The sequence below is a fragment of the Ceratina calcarata genome, unplaced genomic scaffold, assembly GCF_001652005.2.
Source record: "Ceratina calcarata isolate Rehan_Ccalc_2016 unplaced genomic scaffold, ASM165200v1 scaffold127.2, whole genome shotgun sequence".
NCBI classification, from domain to species: domain Eukaryota; kingdom Metazoa; phylum Arthropoda; class Insecta; order Hymenoptera; family Apidae; genus Ceratina; species Ceratina calcarata.
Genome location: NW_017133727.1, coordinates 395,654 through 408,915, shown reverse-complemented (window position 1 = coordinate 408,915; position 13,262 = coordinate 395,654). Strand labels below are relative to the sequence as shown.

Genomic DNA, 13,262 nt, shown 5'->3' with positions numbered 1-13,262 from the left:
TCTAGCTAATTATTGAGAGGAGGAATAATCCTTAAAAAGACGTTCCGACGTTCCACGCGAGTTTGCTTTTTTCCTGATTCGATAATTACTCGAAATTAAGCGCATTTTTCCTATTCTCACGATGTACGCGAAACGACGAAATCGCACGCCTTCTTCGTTTCTACGTCGCAGAAAAGTGCATCAGCGTCGCTGGGGCTACGGTGAAAGCAAGAGAACACCGTCCCCCCTCGCGCCTCCTAGATCAACCATGGGGGCGCACACAATCCCGGGAGGGCCTCTCGCACACACTTTCGCTCTCCGGAGAAAGTCTGGCCGGCGCAACGTCGACGACACTGGCCGCGCTTTTCCCTCCCGTCTCCGCCAACTCCCGGAGAACGCCTGACCACCACCTTCCGCCTTTATCGCCGTTACACCCCTGGCCCCCCCTTGGCCGGCCCTTCCCGGGCCGCCCCTGACTTCGCAAAAGCGCTTACACTGCACTCGGCAAGGCGAGCACGACTCCTAGCTTCGATGCCGTAAGCACGATAGAAAGAGCCTCGCGCGGAACGAAAAGTAAGAGAGAGGGAGAGAGAGAGAATGCGGCGCGCAGAGAGAAGGAGAGAGTGCATACTCTTCCGTTCCTCTTCGCGCCACTTGTGCATTTCTTCTACGGTGTGCTCTCGAGCCGACTCGGGGGTTAATGCACTCCTAGAGCAAGCCATAATCTTAGCCGAGGCCTCGGAGAAGCGCGGGAATCTTTGCCTCGTCGGACGCACGCTCCCCGTAGCTGCTCCGAGCGCCGCGGTGTTTACGGAATCGGCGCGGCGCGCGCGGTGCTACGGTCAATAATTGCCGCACCGGAAGACACGGGTGCTATTTTATGTAACGCCGGAGTATGTACCGTGGATGTTGCGTACGATCGTTTGCCAGGAAACGATATATACCTGCGCCGTGCGTGCACGCGAGTCCGATCGAATTACCGCGACGCGGAATTCTTCGGTAAGGGACGCACCGCTATACCAATCGCAGTCGCTATCTAGACGGAATTGCGCCTCGCGGCGAACGATCGTTTCGGAGTTCGACGATCTTACGCGAAACCCATCATGAAACGGTAGACATCGTCGATTCCTCATCGAAAACTGTATCGAACGCTGTTTCACGGTTGGCGACGGCGAGAGACACACGGAGGAAAAATGCGCGAACGATGGTCATCGAGATTCGTGGACACGAAACCTTGGGACTCATTGTCTACGAGCGATAATTGGACGTACTTGGCTGACAGTTTCGTGTATGTGTACGCGACGCCGCGTCGCGCTTGATAGAGAGAACAGTTTGTTTCTCGTCTCTATTAATCCGTCTCGCTCCTTCGCGCTAGACGATAGACTCCGGGAGGTATACATGTATACGACGGTCCAGGGCCGACGAGCGACCGCCTTGGAGGCGTAATGACGATCGTAGAAACTCTCGAGGCCGGTTCACGAGGGCCAAGACGGTTTTATGAATGCGCGAACGTGATAGAAGACTCAAACGAAGGCAAACACGCATCGATATCGCACAGGTATCGGGTTTTGCACCACCTATGTCTCTCCTATCCGTCTGACTGTGATAACAGAAATCTTTCGAATTCAGGGACTCGCTCGTTCTTATCCATAGTTCGATCGAATCGTCATCGAATTCGACCACGAACTATAATTAATATCCATTCGCGTGTGACGTTCTCGCCGCGACATCCTCGTTGCGAGGGTCACAATTTTATTTGGATCGAATCACTCCGACTGAGAGATTTCGCAATGTATAATCCCGCCGCGTGTTCATCGTTTCCAAAATATTTACTGAAAAAACAACGATGTGTCGATACTTGACCGTTACGATGATTTCATATTGCAAAACGATTTTGCAGCCTATAAACAAAGCGAGGTCGCGTGGCAAAATCAAACGAAACGGGAGACCTCGCGGAAAATTCCAGATCGTACTCTCCGCATGTCCTCGAATTTAAACGATAATGAGCGAGCAATAGGAGATTACGGTGTACTATGAACTAGCTACGAGTTTCATTCTCAAACGAACCGTCGATCTTTATCTAACACGCGAATCAGGCTTCCGACGAGAGACCAGCGTACCATTGTCGAGGAAAGAACCGCGATTATCTCACGGAAAAATGTATGTTTCTAAATTGCTATCTGTATAAAAAAAATCCGACCCATCTGGAGATAAAATGACTTAAATTAAGTTAAAAGGTGAACTTGCCAGATCTTTTTTACTACTGTTTACGGTCGGTCGATGCCAAAATAACGACTATGTTCCGATGGAACGTAAATTCGAGCCAAAATCAACGAGAGGGAATCGGGCGGTCGACGCGATTCTGGTTTCGGGAGTAGATCTCTGGGATTCGGGCGGTCCGAAGCCGCGAGGGTTTTCCCTCTGTCCACGTTCGTGCAAAAACGCGCACACGTGTCCAATTTGCTGGTCCAAGTGTTGAAAATAACCTCTTAAACGTCCCTGACGAGGTGGGAATGTCGAGTTTGCCGCGGATACTGTGTTAGCTGGTGATTTGCACTTCCTAGTCGAGGTACCCACCAACACACCCAGTCGAACGCATTCTCTACGCAACATGCGACACGGAACGCGTCGTGTACGTGCGAGAACGGCGCGCGACCTAGTGTTGGTGAGTGTCGCACGAGAACGGGCTGACGGTGTCGGTGTAAAACTAACAATAATAATAAGGTTGAGTCATGTGGGGCCTTCGAGAGCAAAGAAGGTCCTTGATTCGTGCCCCGGGCAAGGTAAAGATCTCCGTCTCTCCGTAAGTACGCCGATCGTTTCTTTCCTTCTTCGATTCGACGTGCTTTTTTGGACCTCCACGCTTCCCGCGATTGGGGATTTTCTACGTCACGTAGAAACAAACTCGAGGGCAAGCTGTGTGCCTGCATCTCCGCGTGACGTCGATTCCGTAGAATCGATCGTATTCGATTAATCATACTTCCCAAATTCCTACCTGATCTTTGCTCAGGGATCGAATCAGGATATCGAAAGTTGAAATAATAATCGTAAAAACTATTTTTCGTACGAACTTTCCTTGATTTTAATGCGTTCGTGTCACTGTCATGCGTCGATGGATAAAATTACAGGAAGCCTAACGCCATGATAAGCGAAATATTCATTCTTAGAATTACACTTTCAACATGCAATCCCTATATTGGCTGAAGCTGACGTTTTTAATTACAGGAGAGAATCTGCTTTTACAGTGTACAAAATTTAATACATCATGTAAAAGAAGAAATCTTATATGAAATCAAAAGAATCTTAGAGGAAGAAATTAATGGTCAGCATCATCGATTGTGAATAGCATTGAAAATGAAAATGAATTGCAGATTTATATAAATTAGAGGATGAAAAAGAGCCTTAAGAAGAGAAGAAACATATGGGAAAGATTCAACCTATACAATCAATAAGTAAAACTGTCTTGCTGCTCTCAGTAAGAAGTGTCCGCGTATCTACATGCCGCGAACATTTGGATCCCATTGTAGCACGATTACCAGCTTAACTAATCTTTTATCGTTAGCCTCGAAATCATTAGTTCCTTGTCTCCGATGGAACGTTACACACCCAATGCACGCGATAACGATTCTTTCCCGGCGAGAACAGCGCGGCGAATGGAATATCTCGATGTAATTTTATTAGAATCGTTGCCTTGCTTATAGGTATATCGTTTTCGCATCGAGTCTCGCGCAAACTTTCTCAGAGAAGCGATGCGCCGATTACCGTACGTATACAAATCGTTGAAACTTTCGTTACGATTATCGGGACACGTTTAGCGCATGCCATCGAGTCACGAGAGCAAGCGCGCGCGAGTTTTAATGGTTATTGGCAAACCGGACGATTTCCTCGAAGGCGACGGACACTCTTCAACTCGTTCGATGGAGCTCGATCACCGCTCGTGATCTATAAAAGACACGTTTTATAATCTGGTGTCTGGCCGAACAACGGGCTGACAGTTCCACGTGCGAAACGGCGTCAGCGGTTGACTGGCCAACAATCGCCCTCCGATCGGATGCATCGTTCGATCAATCTTCGAATTCGAACGGACGAGCCTTTCTTCCCCCGGCTTTCGGAGACCCGCTCGAACCAGAAGGTCGTTCATGTCATTCGATGCATCGTGCGATCGCGGAGACAGGATGCACCACATTTTAATCATTAAACCGCGCACTTTTCATCCAAAATAAATATTCTTATCAATTTTGAACATGAAATCCAAGAAATTCTTTAATCTTTAAAACCTTAAGATACGCGCATCGCTGTCGATATTATACGTGCTTTTATAAACTCATAGCATAAATCTAATAAATGTATAAAAATGCGGAATTTAATAATAGTTTACTTTGATCCCCAAAGAAAATATTCGAAGCGACGGATACCTAAAAGTTGATATGAGAATCCACGTTTGTCCCGCGAGAAATAAAAGGATGCCTATATCAATGCGTGATGTCAAAATTACCGTGTTTGCGTTAAGCTTTAGCGGCGACGTCAAGCGTAGCAGCACTTTCCGCGCAATTATGTAAAACAAGTGTCATCAAAAAGTGAACCGTTTCAATCGCAATTCAGTTTACTCAATCGTTTAACGACGAACGGCCTGTATAAAAATCAATATACATACGAATGGCTAGTGAGCACATACGGTGCATACGTACTGCGAGTGAATTGAATGAGCCAGGGTAACGCGTTCCGAGAGATTAATCAAAAGATTCGATTACCTCGTCGTAAAGCTGGCCGCTATAATTTTAATACAAAGGTTTTACTGTTTTACGCATAATCAAAATTGACAGTTTACGAGCAGGTGGGCAATATTGTGTTTATTTGATTTTGATTAAGCCGCGGGTATTAGCTTCCTGCAACGACCATTTCATTAGCGATATCGTTCACCTGGAATCGCGTGTAACGACCGTGAGAAAATTACGAGCCACAGAAGGAGGTAACGACGAACAAGTAAAAAGAAACGAAGAACACGCATATTTATAGCTGAAATAAATAGGACTAGTAAACGACGGAACGATCTAGTTATATACAAAAATAGCAGCGTTCAAATATGTATGTACATATATACTTTTCGCGGGTATACTTTGTCGTCTTTACACCGTGATACCGGTTTAAGTTAAATATCGGCCGATTCAATTACCTCGACTTTTGACGACGCATCCGACTAAACCTGGTATTAAAACTGTACGAGCCGTAAGATTTTTGCCAAAAGTTTAAGAAACGTGATAAAAACTTGTGTTTCATATTTGAAGCGATAAACATTTAGGAAATATGATATTTATGAGATCAAAATTTTGCTGTTCGACGTGAGTTCAAGATGCGATTAAAATTTGGCACAGTATTTTATTAAAGTAGTATCTAATAATTATTTAAATTTCAATGTTTCGTAATTTTTCTCTTGTCGTCGTAGCTCGTATAACTTTAATTCGCGAATTAGCTGCTGAGGAATTCGAGGAAAGTTAAAGATCGCGCAGGTCGGTCACCCGTTGCACACGAGACGGGGTTGATCGGAGAAGGAAGAGCAGAGGACATTATGCATACGAAAAACGGTCAGTTGGACGTCCGACAGCGTCACGTCGCTTCGCCGTACGATCTTGATCGTGAACGGACTACGAATTCGCGGCAAAGGAAAGGGAAAGAAATAGCGGCGAGTTAAATCGAAGAGGGTATAGTAGATATAGATAGTGCGATCGCGAGCGTGGCCTTCCAAGCTCGCGCGCAGCCTTCCGCTTTTATTACGCTGCGAGAGTTGTCGCGGTAGCGCCACGGCTACAGCCGCGAGGAGTGCCAAGTTAAACGGTCTCTCACCGATAGACAAGCAGTGACATCACTTCGCGGGGGAATCACTCGCTGAGATTCCATGCACGCCTCCCAACAGTCTATTTCCACCTTGGGTTATTTAGATGGTGACCCGGACTCGAGCCGCTCGGCGGTAACCATGCGACTTATGTACAATCGGGTTACGGAGGGACAGATGAATGGAAGACACCATTAACCGTGTAATGAGACCTCTGTATGGGTCATCGGCGATCGAGCAGACTTTATGGTAATCTGGATTTATTCGTCGCGCGAACGATGGTTACTCTGCCCTTTTGGCAAGATTCTTTGAGACGAAAATAATTTTGACTCGCGAATTGCATAATGAATGGGCGGGAAATAAAATCGCGCGGCGCGGTTTCGCAAATAAAGCGGACCCGAACAAACAGACCATTCTTGCTGCATAGAGATCGGAAGATAACGGAGCCCACGTGTCGTGATAAGCACCCACGTGGCACGGTCTTACATTAGTTCCGATTTCAGATACACGAATTCACTGTTGAATCGGTCACCTATGCAAAGTATATCTCGAGCGAAGAAGCAAGAGAACATGCGACGCGCTATCTTTTTCTAAGGAACACAAGCCATTGGCCGGTCCCGAACGATTGGGTACTCATTAGCTTCTTTGAAGCTCATATTGTATACATACATATACGCGATGCGTATAACAGCGACAACATTTATCGAGCACAGCACTTCTCGCACGCGTTACACATGTTCCATTCAGTTGACGAAATTTTGTTTTCGTTCGCTGCTTGTAAAACTTAACATCTTCGCGCCATATGCATGGCCGCGATGTAATAATGCAAGCCACTCGGTTTTAACGGGCATCCATGTACTTAATCGTACATTCTGCTGTTTTGAAGATAAACCGTTCCAAGGTGAGCTAAACTCAGCCGAGAAATAATTGTTTGATCGGCGTAACAATAACATTCGATTCAGCATTATTCTTGCCACATACCGGTTGCGTATGGTAACGAAACAAACCGCGCGGCAAGAAGCGCGACACCAGATAGCGCGTCTTAATTGGATGCTACGAGGGACAATATAAACTGGATGTTTAGCAAATCGAAAACCGATCGTGCCTCGCGACGTCCTTTCCGAGGGACGACCCCGTGATATATCGCGAAACGGATGATTCACGATTCACGCTATCTCGTATTTGTGGGAACAACCATCGAGCCACCTTCCCTCCAAACAATTAATCCATCTCTGCCGTAACGAGGCGGATGATCGACGCGATGACTTTGAACGCGATCGCCTCGAATTCCCGTCCGACGGATTTTCGTTTTCTCGCAGGTTTTGCGATCTATCCTTGACCATGACCGCGTTTTTCATGGTCTTTCTCTCTCACAGGCGACGACCTACACGCAGGACGATCGTCCCCGTGTGTTACGTCAACCGAGGCAGGGCCCTATACTCGAGGAAGGTTAGGTCCACGATCTCGGCTTCGCGAGATTCTCGAAGGTCGCCCGTACGTATGAACGGAGCAGGCCCGGAACGGATATTCGGAAACCATGGAGGGAGTCGGAGAAGGCCCATGGGTGGGGTCTCCCTCTCCGAACTTGCCAATATACCCGAGAGAGTCAAGGCTCTGGCCCAATTCGAGTTCGTAGACCTAAGCCTACCGCGATAGGTCGCACGTACCGACCAATTCTCTTTCTTTTTCTTCACTTCAACTTCGCCACTCGGCCTAAGGTCATTTACTTTTACCGAGCCACCTTCAAGGTGCCTCGGTCTCCTTGTTCTCGAGTTAAGATTCGAGAGGAAGAAAGAACGAGCGTTCGTCGATTAACAACAGTTTCCTGTATGTTTCGAGGCAGGTGCAGGAGCGCGACCCATATTTTAGTAACGACTCGCACGATACACGCGCGATAATCGATTACGTCGATTTCCTTAAGTAACCAGAAGGGAAACTGTTAACGGCACGTGCCGCGACCGATCATTACTTTTAGATTTCTGCATTCGCGCGCAAACGTGGCTAGCAAGCGGAGCCTGTTTACGCTAAAACGTAAGAACGGACGCACACCTCGTTCTTGAAAACCAGACGTTACGCTCCTCCCGATCTCGTTAAACAAAGCGCCTGTAATTACTGTCATAGAAAATGAGGAGTTACGAAGACAATAAACGAACCAATTGGTTCACAGAGGAGAATACAATGGGATAACTACAAAGTTATATTTTCAAAGTTCAATTCGTCACAGTTCCTTGTGATCTTAATGGAATAAATGAAACGTTCAGAATTTGTTCCAATGCTCTAGCTGAGAAGAACAGCAAGATTCCCGTTGAAACAGATTCAGTATGAGACTTGGTCGATTCTCACTGTAATCAAACCGAGGTAGGAGGACGTAATGGAAAGCTTGCACGTGGTACGGAACTTCAGGGACGCTGGTTTATATGGGGCGCGAGGCTACGGGGCCCTTATGCCACGACGGGCATCCCAATATTTATCGGACGTGTAGCAGAGGAGCGACGTTGAACAGTAACCGGACGGTTTTGGCCCTCGGCCCTGGGTAGCAGCGAAGGTCGCCACGTAATCGGTAGAAAGAATTAGACAGGGAACGCGAAACTCGCGTGGTACTACATATAAGCCTCTTAACTATTATACGTATATCAAAGAGTCGCGAAGTCTTCTGAGTCGAAGCCAAGCGATGAAACGGTGGGAGGAGAAAAAGAAGCGGGGATAGAACGAGAAAAAAGAAAGACGGAGACGGACACGCGAGGGCCGAAGGTTGGCCTAGGCTGAAAATACCTGAACGAAATATAGTTGCGTCTTATTTCTACCCGCGTGAGCACGCGTGCATCCGCGTACATTCGGCGGACGGTCTGTTTACATGGGAGCATCCTGCGCATGCAACGGCGTGAAATTGCGGCAACTAAAAACGTAAATCGTTCTTTTATTCCGTTCCCGACTCGCTCATTGAAATTCCATCGATTCCCAAGAACATCCACGATACGTATGTAAATGTAAACTACGCTGTTTCGTTCGTTCAATCGTAACGGTATCTATCTATACGCTGCGCGCAGATAAAGATCGACGCATGCGAAGAAAGAGCAAATTGCCTCTTCTGTGTACTATCTTTGAATTGTCAAAGAGACGGTTACGATAATTTTATATAATCGATACAACAGTAACGCGAGCCATGCCACGCCACGCTATGCCGTGCTATGGTTAAGATCGCGGAGGAACGAACAGATGGAGATACGAGAAACAGAGAGAGAGAACCGTATCGATTCGTAAAACGCTATTTACAATCGTGTCTATAAGGTGACGCAGAAAACCGCTCGTACACCATAGGATTTAATCGTTTTTATGTAAACTGATATCTCGTGGTACACCGAACCATAATGCGTGATCACTTCCTCGATCGTATGCGATTACCGTCCGGTTGCTCATTTTCACCCCGACCAGTACGAGCCACCATCGCGGCACCGCTAAGATTCACTTTTACCCAGCGAAAAGATTTCTATTAGGTAACCCGCCCAAAGACATTCGATCGCGTCGCTTTCATAAATCACGATTATTGCTCCGCGTCTCACGCTCCACGTTCGTCGCCCGTGTTACAATCGCGAGCTTCGCAATCGCTTGTTAGAATCGTGGCTTCTGACTCGTCGTATTCACGGGCGTCTTTATCGCGTCTCGTTACACGACGAGATACATTAGGTTAATCGCACTAAACAAATTTAACAATGCTAATTTCGCTTACCTTCCGTACCAGAGCCGATTCAAGGTTCCCGATGCTCCTCAAAATATGAACAGGCAATACAAATCAAACGTATTCAATCCCTGGCACTCACTCTCTGCTCCTTAACGATTCTTTTGTATCCTTCAATTTATCTGTCCCCCGTTTTCTCTCAACACTTTGGCCGTGCTACACTTCTAGTCACAGATAAACGTAAACAAAACTTGGTCGTTCGTTCACGCGCGTCGTTCGCGACGCGACGGCTTCAAGTCACCTCTCGCGGTCATCCGAAAACACAAAAGGACAACGCGAACGTCTTCGGACCACGACGAATTTCGCGTCGCGTCGCGTCGCGTTCTTAAGACTGCACGATGTTCCGATCAAGAAACACTCACAAACATGCACAATTAAGTACGCGCGAGTAACCAAAGTTTCGTTCCTTCTACCCGACAATGCCAGTTTCACGTACACGCGCAAACGGTAACTGTTCTTCGTCGTGCGATCGAGTAGGAAGCGGCCATAATTCTGGCAATCCACCGAAAGCGAGCGGGGCACCGATTTTTAGCGTCCAATCAGCAGATTCGGCCGCGCGACGACTCGCGAAGTCGAAATCGGCGCGGGGCAACGCGCAGCCGCGGACACACGGCACCGCGGGAAATTCAGGAAGCTCCTTCGGTGCTGTACCTCGTACGACAGCGTATTATTACACGGTGGCTCGTCGTGTTTTCACGTGCGGTCTCGTTATTTTCGCCCGATCCTTGTATCCGTCCTCGATTTCCCGGTTTCGTCGGTGGACTACGGGGAGGATGAGAACGAGAAGAGAGGATGGCTTACCCCGTGACACGACACAAGGGGCGTGCATACGAGTCTTTGGCCGAAGCGCGAAGGAACACTGAACGTAACGCGCGAACGACGAGCCTCGGTTTGCCTAGCCTAGCTGCCACTAAACGCCACTATCCTAGGTTAGACACGCTCGCGACACTGCCCCTCCTCCCCGCCTCGACCCCTTCTCCCGCGAACGTTCCACTCCTAGCTAGTTCGCGCTACTTCTTTCTCCGTTCTACCCGCCAACTCTCCTGGCTCCGTCTTTATTCCGCTACTCTCCGTCCGTCCTGCCCTCTCGCCGCGACGGTCTTGCGTCTTTCTCGGACTCTAGGGATCTATGTACATACACAGAGTACGGGGGGTACACACGCCGCGCCGTGTGGATTCGGAGCGGTCGAGCTGGTGGGGGCTCGTAAGGCCATAGCCACGGCCACCGAGTCGCACACCATCCCAAGGAAGCGGGCGCATGCACGCGCGTACGTACATACACGACGCACACGATCGGACACAGGAGCGTTGTCGCTCCGTTTTACTCGCGTGCGCGAGCGCGGCCACGATCCTCTAGCTATGTGTAGCTAGCTGGCCAGCTAGCTCTAGGTTCGCTAGGCCTCTTCGACGATCCCGCGTGTGTATCGTCCGTGGATGGCTGTCGCACGGAAGCGTTTCGCGGGACTATTTTATAACCGGAATAACGAGCACGAGTACACGAGAAAGTGGAATCGCCCGTCTTTTTCCATTTCACCGTTGTTTCTTTAACCGCAAATGTGCAAACAATTTTGGCGGCAATATCGGTAATACCTGCCGACGATTATAGTTTGTAACAAATGAATTTGTCAAGTAGTATCACGTGTGACATGTTCGTTCTATGAGAGTATTTATTCCGAATTGAAATTGTAAATAGGGTAGAAATTGTTAAGTCTAGACTCGGCGCAATCGTAAACGGGAGATCTAGGAATACCCACGTAAATCCTGCACGTATACACGCGAGAAGTTTCAGCAGCGTAGTCGGGAAACAGAGAATAGACGGTCTCGTACGTAATTCGTTCTATGTTCCAGGGGCGCTCTAGTACCCCGCGTCTATCGCACGCGTACACGAGAAATATACGTCTTTATGAGCGAGAGGGTGTACAGTGTACAAGAACGTAACCGCTGTGGGACTGAACGCAACGAGGCGCAATGTCTCCGTCACACCCATCGGGTGTCCATCCTCTCCGAGCTCGGTTCAGAGCACGTTGGCATTTAAATGACTATTTACACGTCTTACTGTTGCATCGAACAGAATCGTACGCGCCAGCGCGCTCGCTTCATCGAAATCCGTTTTGAACACCAGACGAGAAGTAGCGAATCGTTCTCGTTGCTCGCTGCAAGCAATGAAGATAGAGGCTCTCGCGCGAAACTGCTCTCCGCACGGAAACCGAGGCGTACCTTCGCTTCGCGTTCGACAGTCGCGCTCAAGTGTAATTCGCACGCGAAACCGGAATAAATTTTCTGTCTTCCGTTCTTGCGAATTTCTGAACGTAACGGAAACGCAATCCGGATGACGCGATCGTTCGGTATCGCTGTAAACACACGATGCGCAGAGCGAACGCCAGATTAAAAAGCTATTAATGACCATGTAACGCGCGCCGATATGATACGAACGAATGATGATTGTTCAAACGCGTTTATCACTACGTCGTGTAAATTGCGGTAATTAACATTAGAAGGTGGAGAGGAAGGTGAATTTGTTTAAGACAATCGTCAACGTTATCTCCGACGTAAACCCGAGTAAACGTTTCCTTATAAATCGATGGAAAACGTCTGTATTTTTTGTTCGACGCGTTACGTTCGCCAACAGGCAGGAATGTATAAGCGTGTACGTTCGGACGGTGTCGGAGAAAAAGTCGACCGCGGAATCGAGCGTATGTAGGGCTAAGGGTAGACCGAGTAGTGGAACTCCGAGTTTGGTCAGACAGGCAGTGCTAATCCACGTTCACCGGTTAGGACGGTTAGGTTCTCTCTCTTAGGCCTGCTACGGATGGCGGAGTCGATTCCCGAGACTTTCTAACGAAAGTGCAAGTCTTTTCTTCTAACCAGCTATTTACCCGTGCCGCGCAACCGTCCTCCGAGTGACTTTCGCGCATTTTCCGCGGTTTCCCGCCGCGAGGACGAAAACGTTCGACGCTTCCGGACTGAGTCACCGTATCTGTCTCGTAAGAAATATCTCTCTTAATTAGAAAAAAATAATCCTTTTAATTGACGTTACCTATCTTTCGTGAAATAGTCCAGTAAATAACGTCACCGTCAAAGATACGGAGGGCGCTCGGAGAACTCCTGATTCAGGTGGATTCACGAGATCGGCGAGATAGGATCAGATTTAGAAAGTCAGTACGACTGCGACTATGCGCATTCAGCCACGAACTCGGAGCGAAATTTTCTAACATTTAAAAGCGGCGATGTGCCCGCCCGCGGCGCACAGTCAAGGTCTCGGCTCTCCTCTACTTTGCCGTGACATAAATATTCGGGAGCCTTTTGGTAGTCGTTGATTCCTCGCGCGAAACGCCTGAACTCGCCGGTCGGACGGGAGAAAGACGCGAAAAAGAGACGGTGGGTCCTTGCTTGTAATCATCTCCACTGGGAACGGATGACCCTGAACAGGAGCTCAAAGATTGAGCCATCATGTTCAGACCGAGACCTTCCCTCCTCTCTCGGCTATGTTTAACGCGCTATCGCTTCTGCTCAACGGAACGAATCATCCTGATGTCAGCGTAACGAATTCGTCAAACACAAATTGTATATTGTAGCAATGATCATAAATATAGAAATAGATCGCTAGATGACGATGATAATTCGCGTTTTAATTACTCCTAAGACTCTTGATCGCTCCGTTCTAGTTATTTTTTGCTTACATTCAAAGCTGACGCATAAAGAACCGCGCGCGGTCTG

At 48.1% G+C, this 13,262-nt stretch overlaps 1 protein-coding gene across 5 annotated transcripts in view; it reads right to left on the bottom strand.

Moving 5' to 3' along the window:
- Eip74EF (Ecdysone-induced protein E74) overlaps positions 1-13,262 on the bottom strand; it is a 132,635-nt gene that overhangs the window by 111,205 nt on the left and 8,168 nt on the right. For 4 of the 5 annotated variants that reach the window (XM_026816144.1, XM_026816149.1, XM_018030510.2 and 1 more), the window contains exon 1: positions 9,537-10,467. The exons of the other annotated variant lie outside the window; for it this stretch is intronic. The gene's annotated coding sequence lies outside the window, so the exon portion shown is untranslated. Of the gene's footprint in view, positions 1-9,536; positions 10,468-13,262 lie in introns of those variants that run through there. 5 annotated transcript variants of the gene reach the window in all.